The sequence below is a fragment of the Panthera pardus genome, unplaced genomic scaffold, assembly GCF_024362965.1.
Source record: "Panthera pardus isolate Hobbes unplaced genomic scaffold, ASM2436296v1 HiC_scaffold_17, whole genome shotgun sequence".
Taxonomy (NCBI): Eukaryota; Metazoa; Chordata; class Mammalia; order Carnivora; family Felidae; genus Panthera; species Panthera pardus.
The window spans coordinates 10394147-10421854 of NW_026526732.1; the positions used below are offsets into that span (position 1 = coordinate 10394147).

The following is a 27708-nucleotide window of genomic DNA, read 5'->3' on the forward strand; positions in this document are numbered from 1 at the left end:
ATGCTAAATCAAACTGATTAGCTAAGTTCCTTCCTAGTTTAATCTGGAAATTATGGTCTTCATCCAATATCAAACCTTGTTCCTGTAAAAATTCATAAAGTATTTATAAAGTAAAAATCCATAAGTATTTACTTATGCCAGGCCGCTTTGTTACTGTAAACTATGTAAATTTCACTATAATCAAAGGTTATTTTCGTTTTTATGCAAAGTAGTGGGTACTATTACTACATGGGGATGGCAGGCTGAGGAGGCAGAGGGAGAAGATATAAATCCAGAGTACCTTCTTACCTCACTAGGGGTCTTTCCTCTACTTTCTAGAGAGCCAGTTGAGTGTAGTAAGTGTGGACACAGGCTCTGAAATCAGACCACCAGCTCTAAACATATGATTCTACCACTCAGTGGCTATTTTACCTTGAGAAAACACTCTCCAAGCCTCAGTTTCTGCATCCGTAAGAGTATCTATCTAGCCAGTTCACCCTGAGGAATAAATGAGAAATGCACATAAAGCTTCAGACATAGACCCTGGCGTTGAGCAAGAATTCCGTATATTCGATTGAGTCTTACTAGTTCTGTACCCTGGGCCATCAGGTAGAACTATTTCATCTTATTTTTGATTTAATAATTTTACTTCTCCCAAGGTTCTCCATTAATAAATAAACTACTGTAGTTGAGATATTGCAGGACTTTCTTTCCTAATTAAATCCTACATATGAGGAAGAAGTAAATGGAGCCCATACATGTTTTCAATATGGGTTTCCAGGAAACACAGGATCTTTTCCGTATGGAAACGACACGCACAACAAGGATGGAGACTTTTTCTTCTTTTATCTTCTACTTTTTTAGACAAGAGGCTGTGTCTAGATTTGCACATGTGCTTGTCAGAGAGAAATTAACATAGGAAATGTTCCTTCCTTACTCCCACACGACACATCGCCAATCTAACACAGACACAGTGAGCGACGAGGAGGCTACAGCCTCAGAGAACAAATAAGCAAATTACCAGAACTTTGGAAATAAGAACAAGTATTTGGTGTCTGCTTGGAAACAGCTTGCAGCTTAAAGAGCTCTCTTCTCCACGATCGGAAACCTGCCGGCACGGGACGCAGGATTTGCAAAGTCTAGAAAGATCAAAGCCATAAGTGATTCTTCCAGACAAATGCTACGTCCACTTTCTATCTCTGCCTTGACCTCTACCTCCTAAAAGGTGTCCTAGGCCCCACTTTTCAACTTCCACTAGTGACTTCCCTGCAGACACAAAACTATTACAGATACAAAACAGGGGCAGAGATAGCAATCTGGGGAACTGTTAGGTGCACTCTGGGTTAGCACTGAAATGGTTGGAGACTCCATAGCCAGACAAGACCTCAACAGGCTGCACACCTACTTCTCTCCCTGAAAACAGTCCAACTTACCCAATAGGAGATCCTCTATCCTGTTTGCAGGTAGACGGCACCAAATATTTTGAGGACAGACCGTGTGTGCCCTGCCTTCGGGGAACTGACACTGATTATGAACATTACTGATCAGGTATTCGTGCAACAAATATTTACTGAGCCCCTCCTACACCTAGGCCCCATTCTTGACACTGAAGATTCAGTAGAAAATAAAACATATTTTAAAATTCTGCCCTCAAGAAGCAAACACTGTAATGGAAAGAAAGAGGTTATAAGCAAGACTAAAAAGTAAAACGTATGTTAGATGGTATTTGGAAGAAAGGACTGAAGATAAAGTAGGGAAGGGGGATATGAAGTATGTGGGGACTTCTGCTTTAGACAGAGCAGCTCTAGGAGTTGGGCATCACCGGAAGGTGGCATTTGACCGAACACCTGAAAGAAGAGAGGAAATAAGCCAGCCACGTGTACATCTGGGGGGAAAGGATTCCCCGCAAAGGGAACGGCAGGTGCCCGGACCATGGGGGAGAGTGGCCAGGTACTGGAGGAGCCCCTAGGAAGCCAGGATGGCTGGAGTAAATGAGCAAGGGGAGGGGGATGGGAGCTTAGGCCGACTGGGGCAGGTCAGACAGGTAAGCTCATCAAGACTCCCCAGCCATCGATGGTATGACCCGACTTCTGTTTGAAGAGACCCCTCATTGCTGTGTGGAGAACAGGGTTGGGGAGCGGAGAGACGCATCAGGAGGTAATGATGATGTAGGCCTGGGGGTGAGGCGGTGGTGAAGGTGGTGAATAATGTCCAATCACAGTCAGCTGCACATTCTCTAACATAGGGCAAAGCAGAGTGAGCGCATTAGGGGAATCGCCAAGGGCCATCACCCTCTGAAGCTGAAAACGGAGCGTGCTCTAGAGTTTAATCACTGGAGAGGCCATACGGGGACACGGGGAGAGCCCCGCGTTGCACTTGAGAAGCCCTTTCCTCATTTCAGGGGCAGTGACAGTAATCATGCTCAGACCTGGGCAGCCACGAATGCCACGGAGGCTACGAGAGATGACTCCTTATCACAGCCCACGTTCACAGACAGAGCAGGCTGAGAAACAGCCCTGAGAAACAGGGAGGCTCTTTCTGAGTACAAACTTCAAGACGACTATAGCTCAAGAGGCAGCAGTGCCAACACTAAGACGTTCTCTAAAGAACAGCTTTTTTTTTTTTTTTTTTCTTTTAAAGCAAAGCTCGTGCCGTTAACTAAAAAAGAAGTCCTCGCAGCCCTAGAGTAAGAGCAGGCCCACGGGTCGCCCGGCTGTGAGAGCCAGAACAGCGGTCTCCACCGCTTTCACGGCTCTTGTGCAGACAAATCCACATCACCTTGGACACTGAATAGCAAAAGTGAACACAGTATTCTGATAAAGGTCTGACAAATGTCCAGACAGAAGATAACTCCCCGATCTGGCCATGCTGCTGTTAATACCCTCAAGCCTGCCTGTAGCAAGGAGCCACCTTAGTACTTCACGCAGCAGCTAGAAACAGGTCCAGACCTTCCTGGGTGTATCTGTCTAGGCCTGTGGCACTCTTCCCATGCAGGACGTGTGTCTGCAGTCTGTGTTGAGCCGCTGCTGCTCTGAGGGCAGTTTCTAGTACATGGTTTTCAAGGCTCCTGTGAGCTCTGTTCCGATCTTTCAAGGCATTAACAAAGCCACCAAATTTGGTGTTATATGTAACTGTTACAGAGATGCTCATCTTTAATTCAGGCAGGTTACCAAACTGTATTAAACAACGCCAGCCATTCAGTGCACAAATGCTGGGACGTGTAAAGGGATTCTGTTCCCCTGCATGAACCACACTACGGAGGCACCAGCAGTCTCTGAAATGGAGGGTTCTATCACCAGTCGTGATCAGAAGAACGCACCACCCTGAGCTCTCACTAGGGAAGGCACACAGCGCCGTGGTTGAGGCACGGGCTCCACAGCAGACCGCCGGCCTGGATAAGTGGCTTTTACTCTTTTTGTGACTCAGATTCCCAATCTGAAAAATGGGAACAGCCTACCTCGTAGGGGTGTCTTGAGGATGAAATCAATTTGTGCACATGAAATATTTAGTAGTGTGCATCCATACTCAATAAGTTTGTACACATACTTGGGAAATTTCTTAGCATTTGTGGGCCAAGGACATGGCTAAGCTCTTTGCATGCTTTTATTTTCACTTAAAAAAAAAAAAGAAAATAGAGACTCACAGGAAGTTGCAAAAATAGTACAGAGAGTTTCCGTGGACACTTCACCCTGTTTCCCCCAATGGTAACATCTTTTAAAGCTTTTGTCTTTTTTTAATCGTCACATTTTATGAGGTAAATGTCTGTATCAGCCCCTTGTACAGGTCGGAAGACTAAGGCTTAGAGAAGTTAGATGACTCGCCCTGGGCCGCACAGCTAGTAATCAGTGCAATTCCAGAAGCTACGCTCTTAGTTACCTGCCACATCACACCGCCTGTGGAGAGGGACGGGAAGGATGGAGGGAAGACGGTACAGACTGCCTGCTTAGACAGCTCTTCCTTTGTGCAAACGTCAGGTGCAAGAAACTATTGCTCGAGAAACAAACGAACAAAAAACCCTCGTAATTTGGCAAATGCAGTGCTTGGGGAGTAAACCCTCAGTGATGGGTCTCTCAGGGCCCCTCAATCCACTTGGCACTAAGCTCTGCAGAGGCTCTCTGGGAGAAGCTCCTGAACCCTGAAGTCCAATAAGGTGAACACACTCCCAGCAATAGGGGCTCTTAGGTAGGTAGTCCAGATTTCCCGATAAACATAAGATTGCAGGGGCGCCTGGGTGGCTTGGTCGGTTAAGCGTCCGACTTCGGCTCAGGTCATGATCTCACTGCCCGTGAGTTCGAGCCCCGTGTCGGGCTCTGTGCTGACAGCTCAGAGCCTGGAGCCTGTTTCAGATTCTGTGTCTCCCTCTCTCTCTGCTCCTCCCCTGTTCATGCTCTGTCTCTCTCTGTCTCAAAAATAAATAAACGTTAAAAAAAAATTAAAAAAAAAAAACATAAGATTGCAGAATAATTATAATTACAGCAAACATTTATACACCACACACTGTGAGCCAGGTCCTTGACATGTATTACCTAATCCCTCAGCATCCCTCTTAGGTAGGGCCTATTATTATCTCCATTTTAAATATGGGGAAACCGAGGCACAGAGAGGTTAAGTAGTTCACCCTGAGGTCACACAACCGGCAAGTGGCAGGGCTGGGATCTCAACCCAGGCAACCTGGCTGCAGAGCTCATGCCTCCAGCCACTCCTCGTTTTGCCTCTCTGGAGACTAAAAAGACCTAATGAAGCCTGAGTGCACTCCTGCTCCTCCGCTCTCACATGGCCCTGTTTGGTCCCGTAGAGGTTAGCCATCATTACTGCTCGTGCGTGCATACCCTGTCTTCTAAAGGGGCTCCTTGGAAGGACTAGGAGAGGATCCTTGCTTTCAGTTTTCCTGTTGTGTCCATAAGGCTTAGTCCAGTGATGGCATTTTCTGAGTGGTGAAACTCTGAGGGACGTCCCCAGGACATGCCTGCTTAGGTCAGCACCCTCAGCTCCTCCTGTAGCCCAAGTGGTCATGTCTTGGGATCCTGGGCACTTGTATAAATGGCCTATTGCTCTAATTTGGGGCCATAAACCAATACCCAGCAGGACTTCTTTTCTTTTGAGGAAGAGAGACCTTAAAATTGGTCCTCTTGTGGTGCCTGGGTGGCTCAGTCAGTTAAGTGTCTGACTTCAGCTCAGGTCATGATCTTGCAGTTTGTGAGTTCAGGCCCCGCGTCAGGCTCTGTGCTGACAGCTCAGAGCCTGGAGCCTGCTTCAGATTCTGTGTCTCCCTCTCCCTCTGCCCCTCCCCTGCTCATGCTGTTTCTCTCTCTCTCTCAAAAATAAATAAAAACATTTAAAAATTTTTTTAAAATCAGTCTTCTTGCAATCATTAGAAACCTTCCCATATCTTCTACAAGCTCTCAAAAATATTTTCAAGCGCTCTTCAATTGTACTTGTCAGTTTCTTGAGGGCCCTAAGACATTTTGAGAATGAAGAAAGGAAATATTTCATTAGGAAATAAGAGTTGCAGGGGCATCTGGGTGGCTCAGTCGGTTGAGCTTCTGACTCTTGATTTTGGCTCAGGTCATGATCTCACGGTCATGAGTTTGAGCCTGACGTCGGGCTCTGTGCTTCCAGCATGGAGCCTGCTTGGGATTCTCTCTTTCTCCCTCTCTCGCTGCCCTCCCCAACTACCCCCCTCTCTCAAAATAAATAAATACACTTAAAGAAAAGAATGAAGTAAGAGATGTAAATGGCTACACCAGATGAGGGGAAATGACAGTGCCTTTGAACAGGGAACCGTACCAACCCTAAGTGACAGTGTTAAAGAAATGTCACTCGATGCCCCTCGCATTCACTGCCACAAAGACTCTTTGTTTGGCAATATGATTCTTTAGGCAGTGAAGCGGCTAACTCAGCATGAATGCTCAATTCTAGATGAATTCAGCCCTTGGAACTTACCGCAGTCTGGACAATACCCTGAATTTATTACTTATAAGATACATTTGTCCAAAGCTTTCCCTACTATCCCCCACAGACAAGTACATCCATAAATTCCACAGCTTTGGCTCACACTGCTTTTGGAAATAGTATTCTAACTTCCTGACACCAACACTAATATTTTGGCTGCTTCTAATATGACATCCAGACTTTTGAATTTCAAAAACAATGCCTGGGATAAGGGAGGAACATCCTGTGGTATAAGAGAAGGAAAAATATCATTGTTGTTTTTTCCCTGAGTCTTTTCACAAAGGCACAAGCATCTTTTACTAACAATGTTAGATGTAAAGGTTAATATAGATGTTACTAGGGTGATCCTCACGTTTGCAAATTCCCACAAGATTTTAGCCTCATGCCATGCAGTAGATACCTGTGAAAATACGTCAACTTCAGCTAATGAAACATACAGAGATCTGTCTACCCCTGACGCCTTTCAAGAGTCTCACTGTTTCCATACTTCCCGATGCAACTCAAAGTCCAGATTTTAATCGTACAGTCTCTAAAATTTTCTTAATATGGCTACCTTGGAGATTTCCTTAGTCCTCTAGCAAAATAAAATCACCCCATTTAAAAGACAATTCTACTTCTAAAATCTATGAGAACTTTCCCTAAAACATTCTTTTTTTAAAAAAAAAATTTTAATCTTTATTTTTTTATTTTTGAGAGAGGGAGAGACAGAGTACAAGCAGGGAAGGAACAGAGAGAGAAGGAACAATTCTGCTTCCAGAATTGGAAGCAGGCTCCAGCCTCTGAGCTGTCAGCACAGAGCCCAACATGGGGCTTGAACTCACAAACCGTGAGATCATGACCTGAGTTGAAGTCAGACACTTAACCGACTGAGCCACCCAGGCGCCCATCCCTAAAGCATTCTTAAATGCTTGTGGTATTCTTGCCCAGGAAAGGCCAAATTTGTGACACCTTAGGAACCAGTTCAAGGACTACATTTTTCTGGGCAAATACTTTCTTACAATATTTTCTTTGTCATTACTTTTTGAAGATTTAGAAACTTTTCACAATGAGATTAATTAAAACTACATCAGATCTTTAATGTCATGAGATTCACTTAAAAGTGAATTTTTACCGCTTAAAAGTGGTTAAAAAGGTAAATTTTGGTGGTATATTTTACCTCAATTAAAAAAGTACATGACAGTTCATGGGGCACCTGGGTGGCTCAGTTGGTTGAGCCTCCGACTTCGGCTCAGGTCATGATCTCACGGTCTGTGAGTTTGAGCCCCACGTCGGGCTCTGTGCTGACAGCTCAGAGCCTGGAACTTGCTTGCTTCAGATTCTGTGTCTCCCTCTCTCTCTGACCCTCCCCTGTTCATGCTCTGTCTCTCTCTGTCTCAAAAATAAATAAACATTAAAAAAAATTGTTTAAAAAAAATAAAAAAAGTTACATGACGGTTCAGTGCACATAACTTTTAACTAGCTTAATCTCTATTTAGAAAATCAAATAAATTATAAAATAAAGAGAAAAGAGACCCGCATGTATTTTTTATTTTGCTCTACCGTCCCATAAAAACATGAACGTCTGTAAATTTAATCAACTTGTGCTTTCCCTTCTTCTGCAAAAGTCCGACCTACATGACCCCATAATTTTATATGGGAAAGAGTGAATCATAGCATCCACAGGACTCTTTCTCCCAGTTTTAAACACACAAATGTATTATCTTGCGGCGGTCAACAGGATAGTTATCGAGAAGAGCCAGTAGCCTTCTTCAATAATACACATTTGAATCTATACCACCTTGACACAGAAGGTCATTTGTTCATAACAGGAAAATTCTGAGGCTGAGACTTTAAGGGAAGGATTCTTAACCGGAGGGCTTCAGGGGATTCAAAACCACTGAACTGACCCAAGAGCTGTATGCAGGCACACACAGCCATTTTTCTGGGAAGAGGGCTGACTAGCTTCCTTTTAAAATGATTAAGAACCTCAATCTCACTGCAAAGACAGCCCCCTCAGGATTGGGCGAGAACAGAACGAGCCCACCCGGGGTGCTCACAAGCAGAGCACAGGGCACACCGTTCATTTGCACGACACCACTATAAAGAGAATCTAGGTTTTCTCTGGAGGGGACATGGCCTCCTTAAGGAAGGACACATCCATTAACCTAATTTGTTGTTCCAGCATTGCCGGTCGGTGCCGTCTGAAAATGAAAAGGTGTAAAGCTTCATGTAACCGGAAAACCACGACCCTCTGGCAAAGGGCACTTAGTGGGATTCCTGATGTGGCGCCCCAAGCTCACCCACCCTCTTTTCGGCCACAGCGATTCTGGGAAAGGCTGGGTTACACTGGGAAGACCTGCGGTTACAAGGCAGGGCCGTCAAGCAGAGATGGCTGTTGTCACCACGTCACACGCATGGCCACGGCCCCCTGCTCTTGCCCAGCGGCGGCCAGGTCTCATTATCAAGCTCAGCAGAGGAAGGGCCTCCTCGGCCTCCTCTGCATCCCCACCCCCAGCCACGCCAGCCCCTCCCTGGGAGCTCAGGCCTGTCCTCAGGCCGCTCTCGGCCTTCCGTCCAGATGGCTCTGTGTCGGTGACTTCCCTGTGGGCTTGCCTGCCCGACCTCCCTCCAGAGTCCTGGAGTGACGTCTCCTAACTCACTGGGACTTCTGCATCTGGAGATTCCACGGGCACCATGGAATCAACACAGCCCAGACTGAACTCATCATCTTTCCAAAGCAAACCTGCCTGGTTCCCCTCTTCCCATGAACTAGGGACTCAGATGCAAAGCTCCATCCTCCCCTTGGTGAGTCGTGGAGCCCCGCACACTCGGCCTGGATGAAGTGCCTGGTGCCTGGGCCCACGCTACGTTCTCCCCACGGGTCCCCAGCTCAAGTCCTCACACCTGCTCACCCGGGTGCTCCAGATCCCAGACACTCACCCTCACATCTCCTGCGGGGGTCTCGCCTCCACCCCAAACAGTCCTGTAGCCGCCAGACTAATCCGTGTAAAAGCTTGGCCCGATCTCACGCTACTCCACAAGAAAGCCACACTGTCCCGAGGGTTCGTGAATTAAGAAAAACAACGACAGCTAAGGGGCGTCAAGCACTTACGTTACTGTGGGTCAACACGGCGCTAAACACTTGACAGGTCTTACGTTATTTAATGTAAGAGTAAATTAAATTCCAAACTCCGAAGGTTGTGCCTTCATTATCTCCACTTTACAAATAAGGAAGAGCTGGAGGCGCAGAGACATTCGGTAAGTTAGCCCCGGCCCCAGAGCTAGCACCGGGTCTCTACAGAGCCTTTGCCTGGCATCCCGAGGCCTCCCATGGTGCCGTGTCAATGTGCCTGTCCGGCTCCCATTGGCCGTGACTCCTTGCTCTCGCCCTGCCCAAGACCCTGGCCCGATTCTCCACACCCATGCTCTTCTTGCTGCCTTGGGTGCCTCCATATCAATATCCAACCCAACCACCCATTAAAACGGTACCCGCCTAGCCCACACCGGCTGTGTGACCAGCTCTCTGCCACTCTGCCAGAACATTGGGGCACAGTGCAGAAAGGAAAAAGGAATAGAGAGGAAAGGGAAGGTCCCTGCCATACTCAGCTTACAATCCAATGCCAGATACAGACACTGGTCAAGAAAGCACATGGGGCACCTGGGTGGCTCAGTCGGCTAAGCATCCGACTCTTGCTTTCGGCTCAGGTCATGATCTCATGGTTCATGAGTTCAAGCCCCACATCAGGATCTGTGCTGGCAGCATGGAGCCTGCTTGGGACTCTCTCTCTCTCTCTCTCTCTCTCGCCCTCTCCCTCTCCCTCTCTATCTGCCCCACCCCCTCTCACATTGTCTCTGTCTCTCTGAAAATAAATAAATAAACTCAAAAAATGTTTTAAAAAAAAAGAAAGCACAGATTTGTCTACACCTCAGCCCTTCTTTGACATTCATCCCAGTATCATCTACTCCATGAAAACTTTCTCGAACACCCTTCCCTCCCCTCTCGCACTCACACCTCCACAGATGCTAGCATTTTCCCCGTGGGGCCCCCTTACTCTTGCCTTCTTCCCGACGCATGTGATTACCTGATCTCCCTGGATTCGGAGGCAGGCTCCCCAGGGGTGGGGCATAGGCAGGCAAACCCTGGGCCCACCTCCTACCACCTGGTGACTTCACAGAGCCTCAGTTTCCCCACCTGTAAAGTTCTTGAGGTCAATATGAGGATTACGTGGGATAAACATTTGCAATGCCCGAGGACCAGATATGGCAATTCCTTCCTGTGTGAACACGAATTTCTACCAGCGAGGTGCTCTGTGCTCAGTGACAGCTGCATGGCTTGCATTACGTCTCTGTGCAAAGGTCAGAACAAAGAAGCTCTGGGGAAAACCCAGGAAGCTCATTCTCTAAAGGCTTTGCTGGCAGTCCAGGAGTGGAAGCCCTGAGCAGGTCCCCTCTCCCGAGACTATGGCCAACCCAGACAGGGCTATTACGAAACATGTCACACAAGGATTCTCTCCATCGTGGAGCAGAACCAGTTTCATTAGGCAAATAGCTTGCTCCTCGGGCTCTACCAAAGAGGGAGGAGAGCAGAGCTGCCTTCCTCCTCTAACCTGGCCCTTCCTTATAATGTAAAGCTTGGTGACTGCTCATCTTCACGCGGCCCAATCCACATTGACAAAAACTTGATAAACCAGATAAAATTGGATGAGAGATCCACTTTGAAAGCACCCAGAGGATAGTAAAAGAGTTATTGCAGCTATTACTGTGGCCTAAATGATTCATAGAATTGTGTCCTCGGTGACCCAAATGCAATGTTTGAGGGCACCTAGGAGCATTACAAGAGGAACTAGTGGGAGGTCGCCACCACGTTGAAATCATTTGATCACATGAAGTCCTCACGGGGATTCACGGACAGGAAGAATGGAGCACGTCCAGGCCACCCCAGCCACGGTTTGGGCTGATATGATACACCGCCAGCCCCGTGTGTAAACAGGCTTCAGCTCCCAAGGGGGTTCTCACCAGCTGGGGGTGGCCCCAGAGGAGGGATTGGCCACACCCGGCACTCCCTGGCTTCAGTCTGTTCAGAACAGGGGAAGAGCCCTTGACCCTGAACTCAAAATGTAATAGAACTATCGTATATAATTATATAATTTATAAGTGAGTTTCTTTTACTTTCAGATTATCGGCAATTAATCACATACTAGATCCGATCCTGTTTTTCTTTCCTATTTTCCTTTTGTTGTTGGAGGCTATGAAATCTCAGAGCTGGATTTTTCTACAAGTCTTTGGCTCATCTCTTGGCAATGTCAAAAACCACATCCTGTGGCACTGACCCTAGCATCACCTGGGCTTACAGCTATTTTTGATGGGTATCCTTGGCTCAGTCACACACTGATATAATTACCAGGAACAGAGTGCGTGTGTGCAGAAGAGTGGATCTGGTTTTTCCCGGCCACTGCTATTTCCTTTGCCCACAAGTCCAGGGATCCCTCAGGAAAGATGTAAGCCAGCCAACCAGAAGACATCAAAGCACCTCCATTTCCACAGCACATGTCATGTCACAGTTTGTTAACATCTCCATCGGAGAAGGACACTTGTCAAGGTCACAGAGGGCCACCAGCTGTGCTCTGAATCACGAGCAGGGACCTCTGTGCACGTGTTTGCACACGCCAGCCACTGTGTCCAGCTGCCGTTACCAAGCCTGTCCTTCCAAGTGGCACAGTCACGCAATCAGAGAATCTTTAGAACTGGAGCTCACCTGGTCTATGCCCCCCACCCTCCCACCCACCCCCAACCTAAACAAAACAGACCCACGGAGCTTCAGCAGTTTGCCTGGGCATCTGCAGTTAGACAGCTGTTCCCAAACATCTCAGCCGGGCCAGCCTCTCAGAGCCCAAGGTTTCTGGTTTTGCCTGAGTCACTACTTTTTTAACCTTTTCTTCCTCTATTCCGAGAACATCTATGAGTTTCTGCCTCTAGGAAAATGAAAAGCGTTATCCAAGAGGGGCTGTAATTATTCAAAAAAAACTAACCTCCTTTCAAGTATCAGGAAAGATACACAATGGTATTTGGTATTTAGCTGGCAACCATGTGTCCACATAAAATGACCAGTTATAGAGGACCAACTTAATTCACTTATAAATTCTTATTACCCAAATAAGTCTCAAGAAATAGAGTGAACTTGCCAGCAGTGTGCTTGCTAGCTTTCATGCCCAAATGCAAACCTGCCATCTGCCAAGGCACATGACGAGGTTTTCAGAGAAAAGTGACCACAGACCATTTAAAATCTTCATTCGGAACAGGCACACCGCATCTTGGGAGGGAAGATGCTGCAGCCCCATGACAGCAACAGCTGGGCTGCCCTCCAAACTGGATTGTAACACAGAGGGAAACTTTTTGTCTTGACTTCCCACTCGATCAGCGGGGACAGTGCTCCTTTTGGAACAACCATCTGGACCCAAAAACATATAAATGGCTCCCCCAAATTGCACATGCTTACATGTCAAGAATATATGGCAACTCCAAAAAGCACAGAAAAGCTGCTTTTCCCACCACATTTCTCTACAGCGCTTGAGTAGTTACCGTGGGTTGAAAACACTTGGCTCATGTCAGTGGCTTAAGTGGCATGAAAACCATTTTTCCGTTCATAAAATCATGTGGAAAGAGCTCTAATTAGATTTCTAGTACAAAACAGGTGTGCTTCTACGCAGTCTTAACACCGTTTATTCTATCTCACAGGAAGTCAAATTTTAAATTAAATTGTAATGGGAATTATCCAGGAAACCACCTCCTATTGGAAGGCTCCCAGACAAATAAAATAAATTGCTCAGGAAAGTAGCAATGCAGGCAGATCTCAGCTGACTTAGGAACTCTTCCATAAGCTTTACATCTGCTATGCAACTACTAACATCCTTAGGAAAAAAGCATTGGGCAAATACATTTGCTAGCCAGGAAGCTCCCTGAAGTAAGGACTCCACCCTATTCTCTTTGGTCCCACACAGTCTCTTACTCAAATGGTATTTTATTAGTAAAGAAATGAATGATGTGGGGCACCTGGGTTGCTCAGTCAGTTAAGCACCGGACTTCAGGTCAGGGCATGATCTCACAGCTTGTGGGTTCGAGCCCCACATCAGGCTCTGTGCTGACAGCCCAGAGCCTGGGGCCTGTTGTGTCTCCCTCTCTCTCTCTGCTGCTCCCCTGCTCACACTCTGTCTCTCTCCCTCTCTCAAGTATAAATAAACATTAAAAGAAATTTTTAAGGAAATGAATACTGTGATTATTTATTAAACACAATTGTCAAGCATCTACTCTGTCAAGTACTGGAGATACCAAGATGAGTAAGACAAGGTTCTCTTGTTTGCCTCATGTATTTCCACTTATGTAAAGGATTAAATGTATGCAGCAGAACAGGTCGCACAGTGCGTCTCATACAAATTTCACCAAAAAAAATAATAATAATAATAATAAAGAAGGTGCAAGTGAACTCTGCTCTTTCCCATGGCTTTTTATGAGGTAAATTCACGGGCTCCTCATCTACTTCAGTGAATTGTTATTGGCTGAGCATTTCCGAGTGTCCAAGGGGGAAAAAAATTAAAGCCACAGTTCTTTAAAAAGCCAAAGGGAATACGTCAAGTAACTGGTTTATTATGAACAGCAGTTCAGACTACATTTCCTAAGGAGTTGAAGGAACGCTGGATATATTTAATAGTTAAGAGATTTCAACATAACTCACGCTAGTAACAATGCAGAAACCTGCTCCCTAATCCCATCAGATGTACTGAGGTCATTGATGCCTAGTCATGAAAACAGAATTCTTGTCCACACAGCAGCCCCTTGGCTCTCTCCTGTCACTGACACATTCCCTAGCACTGGACTGTGGATTCTGGTACTATTGTCCTTGTCATGCAGGTGGGAAACCTGGGTACACAGTTGACTCACCAAAGAGTCTCGTCCAGTGCTAGGGGCCCGGAACTGATCTCCCCTCTGTGTGCTTCCTGAGAAGAGGATGTCAGGGCTAGAATCCAGGCTGAGCCACTTAGACCAGCTGAGTCATCTACTAGATGAATTACTTGCCTCCTGAGCCTTACTTGCTCCTCTCTAAATAGGAATAGTAATGGCACCTACCTCGGACAGCCATTCTGAAGATTAAGCCCAAACAACACTGCACAGAGCCTGATGCAGGCACTCAGTCACTACTACCCTTGCTCACACTCCCGTCACCCTGGGTTCCATATATCATCTGATAGATGGGAGTGGGTGAGCCAGCTGAAGACAGCTGCTATTTACTGACAACTTCATCAAGTAGATCAGCGACGTGACAACAGCTCTGCAAAAGTACCACACAAGAGCGTATCGCAACCTGGCTGTCCAATTAACCCTGCCAAACCAGCTGTCAGCTCCGTCCTTCTCCTGGGACAACTACCCAGCTCTGTATGAATGGAACGATTTAGCACATCCAGAAGATAGTCACAGCACACACCCCCCGCCCAACTGTACTGTGTACAAATACCAAAGCTTTGGCACAGGATACCAATGATTGGCAATCCTAGAATAAACCATATGTGGTAGACAGGATGATGGCCCCCACAGGATGTCCATGTCCTAATTATCCCGGAACCTATGAATCTGTTAGGTTACAAGGCAAAGGAGAATGAAGGTTGCAGACAGAATTAAGGTTGCTAATCAGCTGACTTGAGGATAGGGAGATTAGGGGCACCGGGGAGGTTCAGTCGGTCAAGCATCCGACTCTTGATTTTGGCTCAGGTCATGACCTCATGGTTCGTGAGTTCGAGCCCTGCAGTGGGGCTCTGTGCTGACAGCGTGGGGTCTGCTTGGAATTCTCTCTCTCTCTGCCCCTCCCCCACTTGTATGTGCATGCTCTCTCTATCTCGCTTGCTCTCTCTCAAAGATAATTAAAAAAAAAAAAATAGGGAGATTATCCTGGATTATCCAGTGGGCTCAGTGTAAACTCAAGGATCCTTAAAAGTGGAAGAGAAAATCAGAAGAGAGAACCAGAGAGAAGGCTGCACGAGGAGGATTCAGTCCGATGTTGGCTCTGAAAATACAAGAAGGGGCCACAAGCCAAGGACAGTCTCTAAACACTGAAAAAGTCAAGGAAACATTCTCCCTTAGGAGTTCCAGGAGGAATGTAGCCTGCCAATATCTTCATTTTAGCCCAGCAAGACACGTTTTGGACTTCTGATCTCTAGAACTGTAAGGTAATAATTTGAGCTGTTTTAAACCACTCAGCTTGTGGTAATTTGGTGCAGCAGCAATGGGAGATAAATGCACCATGTCACCCAATCAAGATCTCTTGGGCAGAGATGACATAAACTTTTAGGGAGAGCATTTTCACAGACATTCTCCCTTACCCGTGATGATTCTCGACTCCTCTGATCTTTGGGTTTTGGTTTGAAGCTGGCTACCTCTATCTATCTTAGGGCTGTCTTCACTGACTCACTTTCCAGATCATTCAGGAAGTTGTTTTGAAAAGGGAGGAGATATGGTTGTTGGGATCCTGGGATGATGCTGAGGAATGAAGTATAATGTCCAGATCTGCCTTATTCCAGCCCTTCAAAGTCAGGCTTTCCTTCCTCCTTCCCTTCCTTCCTCCCTCTCTTCCTTCCTTCCCTCCTTCCTTCCTTCCTTCCATCCTTTCCTCCCTTCCATCCATCTGTCCTTCCTTCCTTCATTCTTCCTTCCTTCCTTTACTTCCTTCTTCCTTCCTTCCTTCCATCCATCCATCCTTCCTTTCATCCTCCCGTCCTCTTTTCCTTCCCTCCCTCCCTCCTTCTTTCCTTCTTCCCTCCCTCTCTCTCCTTCCTTCCTTCCCTTCCCTTACTCCCTTTCTTCCCTCCCTCCCTCCTTCCCTTCCTTCCCTCCTACCTTTTCTTCCTATCTCACCCCCTCCTTCTCTCCTTTCTTTCTTCCCTCCTTCCCTCCTTATTTCCTTCCTTCCTTCCCATCAGCCTGCCTGCCTTTCACAAACAGCTATCAAGCACCTAATATATATGCTACATACCGCTAGGGGCAAGGGAATACAAGAATGGATAAATAGTCCTCACTCCTTACCCAAAGAGTTCATTAGAAACTTACCATCCATCTAGGGCAATGGTTTTCAAACTTTTTGCACCATTACCCATAGCAATAAATGCATTTTACATCACAGTCTAAAATGCACACACATATATCCAACTGAAACAAAATTTTACAAAACAGTACTTAACCTTACCAAAGGAGATACACTCTATTTTCTATTCTATTCTATTTTAAATTCTGACTATCAACGTATTAAATTGCTTTCATGACCCCATAGTAGATTACACCTCTCAGTCCAGAAAATGGTGAACTGGAAGTCTTGCTATCTGTGCCTGGATGCTCATTATACAGATCCAAGAGGAAGCGTCCTCAGAAACTTCCTCAAGGCATTAGTCAACCCCAGACCGTTCCTTCCCCCTGCCCACCACCATCCACACAGGCTGAGATGACTCAGCCTCACATTTAGATTCAAGTCATTTTGATAATAACAGTCACCCACCTCTCCCCAACCCTCTCCCAAGCGCACACACACACAATCTCATCACCCCTGGAAGGGAAGGAATGAGAGATACTGAATGTGGAAAACTGTGACTCACTGTTCCTGTCGACCAGGTACATGGCTATAAATGTCACTCAAGTGAGATCATCGCAGGGGCTCAGAACCATGAAGGAAAGCACCTGGGAAGCAAGAGCTGGGAGCTGAGGTCTCTGACTGTTCAGATGGAACCAAGTACGAGGAGACCCGATGTGAGGAGAAGTACCAGAAACACTTGAACAGAACACCCACGCAACTAAGAATGTGCTATGACTAACTCCAGTGATCAGCCAACATACACGGAAGGCTGCTAGTGAGCACGCAGGAGATCTGGTCTCAGCCCCCAGCAAGCCTGCACTGAAGGACCAGCTGGGCAGGGCCGGGCCTCCTCCCACACTCCTGCACGGTGCCATGGCCAACAGCTGTAGAGGGCACGCTGTAAGGAGCCGCCAAGGCAGTCACGGCACCCTTTTACATGGGAGTGCCTGATTTGCAGAGACTTTTTTGTAAAAATGGGAAATTTCACCCTCAATTACTTGTCAATTCCACCTAATGACACATATTAAAGCTTATCTTTCTACAGGCTAATTTTAGACTGATACCAGTTCACAGATCACTAGTTTAGAAAAACACTGCCCTGCTGGGCAAATCCAGTCCACTCCCGGAAGCAGATTCCTATGACAGAAGAGCTGGCAAGACCAGAGGCCTTTCTTTATGCCATCGCTGAGAACACATGAAGCCTAGAGCCCCACCACATATTGTCCTTAGAGGCCACAGTCATAAAGAGAATCCCGATTAAGAGATGTTACCACGTTCTAATGGAAGGGGGGATTAATTTCATATATTTCTGATTCTTACTCCTGCAAGATGAACCCTGGTACATGTGCTATCTCTGAAGTACAATCCAAGGCAACTCTCACTGTGATACTTCAACACGCATCCTCCCCACGCCTGTGGACCCCTGCTCTCATTTCCCTCTGCCAGCCCGGACCCTATAGTTCATCACTGGTTTCTCTCTTGCCACTGTCTTTGGCTTTCCAGCCTTCCGGTCCTGCAATATCCCTGCTAAATCTTCCACCCTGAACGAATCAAGCCAATCATCCCCACCTACATGCCGACCCCATGCTCCTTGGCCCTGCTGAGGAAAACCACAGAGCAGGGAGCAGATTCCCCCAAATGTGAACAGTCTCCAGTCCCAGAGGCTCAGGAACCCTGCCTCAGACTCATAGAAAGGCCCCCTTCCTATTTGACCGAGTAAACACTTCTAAACCCTCAACTCTCAACCCTCCCATCTCTTCTCACTTGACCTCTGACAACACTGAGAAGTTCAAGGCCATTAGGCGAGAATGCCCTCAGCTGCCTTTCCACCCCTCCTTTCTCCCTCTTCCCTATCTCAGGGCAGGCCGTGGTCCCCTGTGTGAGGCTAATGCCACACACATTCTGCTCTGTGTGCCCTCCTTTCCTGCCTGCAACCCCTCTCTTCAGCGACTCCTTTTCTCACTAATTTTTTCTCTCTTTCTCTCTAGACTGACGGTTCCCATATCTTCTCTTCCAGATATCGTCTTAATTTCTCCTGCCCTTGAATGGACAGGAAGTCTACAGCGGATGCCACCACTTCCTACCCCACGACGCCCAGCTTTTACTCATCAACCTATTCCAATGATGTCCCCATTTCCACAAAAATGCTCCTGTTCAAGGTACCAACAACCCCCAGCTGCCAACCACAGGAATCCATTTCCATCCTCTTCCGGTTCACTGCCTCTGTAAGACTTGGCTGTAGTCTCCACTCCCTGCTTCTTGAAACTCCCTCCTCACCTGGTTTCCAGGTCCCCGTCCTCTTTGTTTTCTATAAATGATTGCTAAATGAATGTCCCAAACCAAATTCGTCACTTTTTCCCTCAAACCTACTCCCCTTTCTGGAATCCCCATCTCATTGAATGGCCCATCAAATCACCCCAGAAGAGCCCTCAGGGCACCCCCAATGTCCCTTTCCCATCCCTCACCCCCTACCTCCACTCAGTGGTCAAGCCATATAGCTTTTCCCTCCATAGTGTCTCTGTGTCCTTTCCCTACTTCCCAACCCCGGGACCATCACCTGATGCCCAGCTCTCATCATCTGAACATGAGCCAGCGTGACGGCCTCCTTTGCACCTTCTGTCCCTGGCCTGGCTACCTGGGACTCACTGCTATGGCACCTCACAATCTGATTTTACCTGGTTCATTACAGAGAAGCAGGGCACTAGGTGGGGATCCATTCTGGTCAAGGGATCAACTACTGAGATGAGCTCAGACAGACAGTAGGGGCTGTCCAGGAGTGGGGTGGAAGGCAGAGTGACGAGCAGACAGAAGGTAGAGATGTCCAGGGTGCTCAGTTTGGAAGGGGCATGCATGCTCTAGCAGCCAGTGTCGATGGAGCCAGGAAGCAAGATGGAGCCTCACCTGAGGCTGGTGAGGACCAGAGGCCAGACCGCCTAGGGCCTTGGGACACAGGTGAGAACAGTTTCCTCTTCAGAGCAATGAGAAGCAGGGAGTGACATGATCAGGTCTTAAGAGATCCCTCTATAAAAATGCTAATTAATGAAGCAGCGATGCATACTTCCCGAACATGATAAAACAGATCTAACTCAGCCTAAAACTTAGCACTTATAATAGGAACTCGAGAAGCATTTTGCTGCTCAGGGACGAGACTACATGCCTACTGTCGTGGTTCTTTGAGGAGCTGGCCAACACACATGAGTGAGAGAAAGAAGTTAGAGATTTAAAAATCAGAAGAAAAAAAAAAAGGCACAATTGTCACCATTTACAGATGATATTCTCATATAGTCAAAAACCTCAAAAGAATCCACGAAGAAACTATTCAAACCATAAGAGAATTCACTAGGGTGGTAGGAGCAAATTCCCATGTAGAAATCAAAGAACTTGCTTGTATACAGACAATAACCACTTAGAAGAAGTAGTAGAAGAAAAGGTCTCCGTTTATAAAAGGCACAACGGAGTGAAATGCTTAAGAATAAATGTAACAAAACAGAACAAGATACAATGATAACTCAGTAACAACAGCTCATGGCTTCCTCTAATATTTCACAGATAATGGCTTCTTAAGTAAACCTTTTATAAAACCTAGAACATCAAGATTCTATTGAAAGATATCACAAGTTATTAGTAATATTTGCTTTCTTAAAACATATTTAGCCAAGGTTGAGAGGCCTTGCTTTAGGTGAACAAAACGGGGATCTGGATTAGGATACAGATGTCAAAAATAACCTTGTAATTTTTTAGGCTTTTTCAAAGGGAATGTACTTCTGCATAACTTTTATGATTAAAAATCAATTTAAAAAATTTTAAACATCTTTTTAAGAAATCAGACTACTTTAAGGTCAGAAATCATGTTCACGTATACCCAAAAACTAAGTAAAACTTACTTATGTTTTCACAAACTGTTGACAGATTCCCAATGTATAAAAAAGTGAATATTCTTTAGCTAGAATTGAACACTGTTATTAATTTTACCAGCAGTAAAGTATTAAGATTACATTACAGATCTCAAAAGGTAGCACAGGCTTCAAAATAATTCTCAAAGTGCCCAGAGACAAAACCTTACATAAAGGTATTCATTCATTAAGCTTTACCTTTTAGCTATAATAAGAAATAAGATGTTAAACGTACTGTAATGTACACCTTTAGGTTATAAAATGGTCAAAACATTAAAACATTTAAAAAGTAAAAAAAAAAAAAAAAAAAAAAAAAGAATAAATGTAACAAGAATTGGAAAAGAGCCATAGGAAGAGAATTTAACCTAAGAGGATGCCGAGGAAGCGCCCGAAAAGTCTATGGTCAGGAAGATTCAACAACGTAATGATGTCAATTCTTCCTAAATTAATCTATAAACGTAATGCAATCCCAATTAAAATAATGGGATTTTTTTTTTTTTTATTTCAGAACAATCTTATTTTAGAGTTTCTATGAAAAGATCCCTCTGGCTGTAGTATTGCTATGCAGTAGAGTGTAAGTGGATGGGAGGATGGGCCAGACAGAACAGTGGTCCCCAGTGAGAGCTAAGAGAGCTGGACCTGGGGCCTGGGGTTGGAATGCAGAGAAGGGCATGTATTTGAGAGATATTTACTTGGTAATATTCATAAGACATGGCGATTGGCTGCACGTGGGAGGTGAGAGAGAGAGAGAGAGAGAGAGAGAGAGAGAGAGATATCTCCAATGATGGCTCGTGGTTTCAGGTTTGTGTATTTAATAATTAATCAAACCTCCTGCAAATGTATCTCTTCTTTCCTCAAATCACTGCTCACGCAGCATTTCTGGGCCATGGGCCTAGCAACAGATTTAGCAAGGCCCTCCAGAAAGCCTTGTTAACTAGCCTGTTTGTTCATAGCAAAGTGAAATACCAATTTCGCTTTCTGACTCTGTTAATTAGGTGTTTGGCATAGATCTTTGGTGGACAGAACAGTTTCAGCTTCAGAAAGCCCGCTGACCCTTCCTTGTTCTTTCCCTCTCTGCTTTTTTTCCCCCTTGTGATTTAAAACTGTGCTAGAAAAAAATAGGGCAATGATTATGTTTGAGTTTGACCTGAGCAGACTCAATGTTTACTTAGCTGAGGCTGGACAACATCCCCACAATATCCTGACTTTCCTATTTAACAAACAAATCCTTAATGTTCAACAAGACCCCTCACCTCCGTGGCCTGACGTTTTTTCAGTGGCTGTTTCCCTCTGAGGTTTGCTTTATCTCCTGTTCAGAACTCCTTCCAACATATTTTCAAACAGAACAAAGTGAGTTTAAATATGTCACACAGTGGTCGCCTCTCAAACCTCGACAGAAATGTTTTCAGTGAAGGTGTTGTTTGATATGAAAAAGAAGTGTATTTGTTTTCAGTACAAGGCATGTGTGTGTTAAAACTTAGGTGAAATAAGCCAGTGCTTTGGGTGAAACCAGTTTAACCCAGCTCACCTCCAATATCTGCCAGGTTGGATTTTCTCTAGTGTCTGCACAGAGCACTAATGAGGTGCCTGGACTGGTGCTCTGAAACTTTCCCTGCACCAGATTGCCTGGGGGGCTTATTCAGTGCCGATTCTGAGTCTGCAGGTCAAAGGTTGGGGCCCATGAACTCCTAGGTGATGCCATCCTATGAACCCACAGATGGCACTAGGTATAACAAGAGGTTTTTTAGATGAGCTCAGGAACTTACAAACTACATTTCTCAAGAGTTAACCTGCACATTAGGATGCATTCTCCTGATTTACAAAACAGAGACTTTGCCACCATCGTATTTCAAAGACCCTAGACTTCGAATATCTGGAGGTCAGGGTACCCCATCCCAATCTAATCCAGATGTTAGATTTGCTATAAAAAAAAAAAAATCATCCCTAGAAAATCCTGTAATATTTCGTGAAGCCTCACCAATTTGAATTAAAGAAAAGGGAAACCTTAATTATGAGATTTAAAAAATACAATCAGGTTTATTAGTTTCGATTTCAAAGGGTAAACAAACTTCGGGAGTTTGGAAACTAGTTTGCTCTTTGAGGGGCGCCTGGGTGGCTCAGTTGGTTAAGGGTTGGACTCTTGATTTTGGGTCAGGTCATGATCTCAAAGTGTGTGAGATCGAGCCCCTGCTTGGGATTCTCTTTCTCCCTCTTTCTTTGCCCCTCCCTCCCTCCCCCCCCGCCACAATAAATAAACATTTAAAAACAAAAACAAAAAAAACCATGATTTTCAATGAGCTTCCTTTAACTCATTTTTGAGGTAGAAAAATTAAGGCCCAAAGCCACATGAAAAGTCAGCTAGAATTCAAGGTCAATGCCATATTCAGGACTTTATTAAAGTAAGGAATGTCGACTGCAATAAATTCTACCCACTCAAGTACCAGCTGCCTTGAGGGAAGGTATGTGTGTCTCCTGACAAACACATAATCTCACAGTCTAGTTGTCTGGCCTTGGAAAACATTTTCCTTACCAACTGAAAAGTAGAATGCATACAAAAGAGTGCATTAACTGCTTTTTTTCAAAAAAGAGGGGAAGTAAAGTGCACCCATTTATGCTGTTTTTCCTGTAACTACACAGATCAGGGCTCCAGCAAACAAAAGGCCATCAGAGTAGTCATATTGTGAAAAGAGCTACTCTGTTTTGCAAGGAAATGTGCAAAATACAGAATAAAAAGGTACAAAATAAAAACACAAAAAAAGCACAGGTCTATGCAACTGCTTTGCACATACTATCTTTCCCTGCTCCTGGTTATTATGAATAGGGCTTACCCTGCCTGTCCTGATAATGGGGGGGGGGGTCCTTAAAAACATGAGACAGCTTTAAAAATCATGAAATGAAAATGGAATTTATAGTATACCCAAATATTAATGACCCATGAGATATTTTCAGCTAACTTGGGTTTTATTAGGACTAGTAACCTTGCACTGACTACTTCCTGCCATACACTCAGTGCTAACTGCCTCCCTGGGTGACGCTGCACCAGATGATGAATGAGTTTAGTTCCACAAGGGCAAACTGGTCCCCTTTAATTCACTTAAACCTGGGATGGATGCGGTGGAGGCACAGAATCCAGGAATCAAGATGGACCTTTTAAAAGTCTAGAATATTCACTGGACAGGTATGGGAAACACCTGGCATAGAAATAACTGTTTGTTTGTTTGTTTGTTTGTTTGCTTCTCGGGTAATGCTTGGACCGATGTCATTTATCTTCACAACATGGAGCTTCCTACATTTCATCCTCATCCCACCTTCCTATGCTATTGTTATCCTTTTAATTAAGAAAACTGGATGAACTATATCTGGAGAGGGAGCCTCCACATGCCGGGGGAAAATGCTCTTCCTATAAGGCTGCAGTGTGACCGCTGGAAAGGGCTCTGTCCTGAACCCGATGCATGGGTTCAAGTGACTCCCGGTTCTCATCAATTTCCTTACCTGCACAGTGGAAATCAATTACTGGCTCCCAAGAGTTGCCTTTATGAGGCCCTGAAGCCTAGAAGAGGTTCAACGAACGCTGAATGAGTGAATTCGCAGATGAGATAATTATGTTAAACATATAACCCAAATGCTACTTATTATTATTCTTTTCATACTTTTCCATCAAGGCTCTCAAAGCACACAGTACTCTAATAATTCACAATTCACTGAGCAGGCCGTTGCTTGTATCTTGACATAACTTTTAGACTCAAGTGTGTGGTATAAAGTCTTAATTTCCACCCTGGGCCCTGCAGTAAAAGCAGCAATAACAACAGTAGGAAAACTATAACGGTGGGTGTTTGACACGAGGCATTTGTCACAACCCACATCCTGTGCACCACGAACGGTGAGCCCTAACATACACTGCAGACTTGACTTAAAAATAATGCATCAAGATACACTGGTCGGTTGATCAGTTGTAACAACTGTACCACGCTATCATCAAGGCCAACGATAGGAGGGGCAATCCCAGGAGGAAGGAGCCAGAAAAATCAAAGCTCCTTATCTTTGCCCACCTGGGGAGCCCACAGCCGCTAAGCAAGAGAAATACTTGAATGTCCTGCCCTGTTCCAAGCCTGCAGCTCCACAAAATGGCCTCCATATCCACGAGGACTACACTATGTATGACATTCTAGCATTTTATAGTTCAATTACTCAAATTCCTCAATAGCACGCTGTAGCAATCTAATCACTAACGGTCTCCCCAGCATTTCCAGCTTGGACCATACATGTGGGGGCTCCTCTGACTGACAAGGAAACACACTTGTTGAATTACTTGGACACAGATCTCTTTGAAGAAGTTTGGCAGTCCACTCACTCCCTAAAATGTTTCTGGTATACTGAACTGTTCTGTGCTGGGAGGTAGGGCAGCGGGGAGGAGAGCAGGGGCCGGTTCTGTTGTTCACCGCGGAGTAAGAAGGCACACTCAAAGTCACGAAGCACTCTAATCATTCCAAAGCGCTTTTCTTCCCTCAAAATGCAAACAAATCTTGTCCACCCGTAGTTGCAGTCCTACATTTTTTAAACCTACCCTTTTCCCGACTGCCTGGGTCATCCTTTCTAGACAAAGGGCACACACACCTGTGTCACGCTTCATAAACATGGTCCAAAAAGCAAAGTACAACATACTCAGCCTACACTTCCTGAACAACTGCTCGATGCCCCTTCTTTCCCGTTTATGCCCACAGAAGTACAAACTGGTGCTACATCTCCATTACACAGTTTGGAAATAAACTGGAAATTTTACTTCCTTTATTTTATTATTTTTTTAAAAAAGGCAGACTGCCACGTGCAGTGCCTCATTTGGATGCATCTGGAGTCTTGGAAGCTTGACTACCCTTTGTTCTCCCACAAATCAAGTTTGAGAGCTTGTTTGGAGGTTCTAGCAGGAGAGTGTGGCTATCCTATACCCTTGACCCAAGAAGGGCCCTCCTCTATCAGGGAAGGTTGTCCTCTTCAACAGAGTGCCCAGCTTTGGGACGGATGCACATGGAGTGGTGAGGGAGGAAGGGACACCTGCCTAGCCAGCAGGATCAGCCAAATCAACCTGGCCATCAGTGGGGTGACAGATGTCACAGCCAGATTGCCCTCACATCTGAAACTGCAAATTTTAAAGTCTAGCTTTAAAATTGCTAACCCAGTAACCCCATTTATGGGACTTTGTCCTTTTAGTAGGTATGTAAGTTGACCTCTCAATATACATTCCACCACTGGCCCATGAGTGGTTTCAGAAGGGGTAATGGGACAGGCTAGGGCATCTTCTGGGAAGGCCGTGCAGAAAGCGATGCTCTCACTTTTCCCCTGGATGTTGTCAGGTCCAACATGTCCCCTAGAATCAGTGCAGCCAACCCAGGACCACGTGGAGAGGAGTGCAAGGGAGGAAACAGGCTGTGGCCTTGATACCTCCCTGAGCTCCTGAACCAACACATCCTGAAGACTGACTGACCTTGGGCTTCTCCTGTAGAGACAATGTCTTCATCATATAAGCCAATGCAAGTTATCATTATCTGTAACTTGCAGCTGAAGTCATCTTATACGACCCTACAGATAAAGTCACACATTTGTGCCAACATGCATGTACAAGAATGTTTACTGTCACCCAGGTAAAAATAGCTAAAACCTGGAAGCCTAAAAGTCCATCCTGGCTAAGGAAAGTACGGCCCATTCATACTATGCAACACTATGCAGCCCCTAAAAGAGAGGGGCTCTGTATGTGGTGATACGTTAAGGTAGCCAAGGTATATGATTAGTTGACAAAAACAAGGTACAGAATGGTGTACATGGCATGATATCATTTGCATAAAATATATACATATATATGCATGAATATATATATGTGTGTGTGTGTGTGCACACACACACACACACACAACTTACGTATAGGTTTCTGGTGGAAGGACACTATAAAATTAGTAATGGTTGGGGGCACCTGGGTGGCTCAGTCGGTAAGTGTCCGACTCTTGATTTCAACTCAGGTCATGATCTCGCAGTTTGTGGGATCGAGCCTTTCATGGGGCTCTGCACCGACAGCTTGGAGACTGCTTAGGATTCTCTGTCTCCCTCTCTCTCTGCCCCTCCACTGCTCGCTCGCCGTTCTCAAAAGTAAATAACTAAATAACTAAACTTAAAAAAAAAAAGAACCTGGTAATGGTTACAAGTGGGGGCTGAGCAGCAAACAGGAGGTAAGCTAGTTTTCACTTCATAGCCTCTGTGCTGTTTGAATTTTTAGCACAGCATGAACTACTCTTGTAATTTTTTAAATCAAGATGAAAAATACTTTCAAAAAGACGAAAAAAACTCAATCAGACAAATCATACAAATTCAAATGGAAAATTTACACATAAAAAAAACTGCTGCCTGGAAATTCATCCCAATCAGATTTTATGTATGGCTTAAAGGTTAGCCATAGAAAAATGTTAGCTTTTTAGACCTCTTGCCCCATTATAACCTTATAATCTTTCTAGCTACTGGCTGTCCGTATGAATCAGGGAACTATTAACTCATTTTCATATAGCCAAAACAAAATAAACTTAAAAGATACAGCCCAAATGCATACATATGTACTGCAAAGCCAAATATAATTCTTTCCAGTGATCCACACCTCTGCGAGCCTCCACGAAGCCAGTTACCTATTACTTTAAGAATAGCTTCAAGAAAATCCAGGTTTTGTCTTTCCAGACTTACTTTTGGAGCCCAGTTATATGAGGCACTTATAACTACATTCACGCAGCACAGATACCAATTTTGAATGATGCTCCAGTATAGTTATTAAGAAGAACCAGGAGTTCAACCCCCTACCAAAAGGGTAGTCCTGTCCCAATGTGGAATAACACTCCAGAAACACTGTGCTTTTGAGAGGCTGTGGTCCCCACCTTGTAGGGGACTTTCCTGACCGAGGCTTTCTCATCAGCCTCATGGGTCAGGAGAATTTCTCTCCTCTCCTTTGACCCCATACCCAGTCTCCAGAGTCTGATTCCATGCCTTCCCTGGGGCGTCGCCTCCTGCCCACGGCCAGCCCCGCTGAGCGCATCCTTATTTCAGCCCTCTCCAATACTGACTGCATCGTTCATTCGTCTGCATCTGCCTCCCCCTCCCCTACGTCCACACTGGTCCACTGGGGGCCAGCACTTGCTTTGTCCCCTGCAGTGTCCCTGGAACCTGGCACAGTGTGTGGCATTTTGGAGAGAGATAAATCTGTAACGGGATTCTGATACTGCCCGTCACAAGCCCGAGTGACCTTGGGTGAGCTCCCGTGTCACTCTGAGCCAGAGTGTCCTCATTTACCAAATGGAGGTGATCCTACATTGCTTACAGCTGGTCCCAGGGGAGGCAGTAGTAAAAGTCATAATTATGATAATAATAGATGCTCAATGAATAAATCAGTCTGAATAGTCCTGTCACCCGGTACAGCTGGGCTCAGCCATCTCACTTCAGCCAGTGGTACCATCATAGAAATATACTTCACTCTGAAGAGTCTTCTCCAGACCAGACATGGAGACATGGAGACCTCCAGACAAATGGTCCTGGCCACGTAATAAGCAGATGACCTACGGCCCACCCATGCTGCAGGTCCTACCTTCTGCATAACACACTATCTCTCCCACGTGGATCGCCCGCAGAGTTCCAGTCTCCGTCCTCTGGAACCGCACGAGTTCTGCAGGCTCCAGGGATGTGCAGAGGGAGGAAAGGCAAACGCAGAGAGACCCCAGTTTTCTGGACAGCGCATCCCACGCTGCATGTAGCTCGGCAGGTTTTGCTTTTCCT

At 45.6% G+C, this 27708-nt stretch overlaps 1 protein-coding gene across 2 annotated transcripts in view; it reads right to left on the minus strand.

Annotated features, from left to right (window-relative positions):
* Positions 1-27708, minus strand: part of ZDHHC14 (zinc finger DHHC-type palmitoyltransferase 14) — a 292138-nt gene that overhangs the window by 228329 nt on the left and 36101 nt on the right. The gene's annotated exons all lie outside the window — the stretch shown is intronic.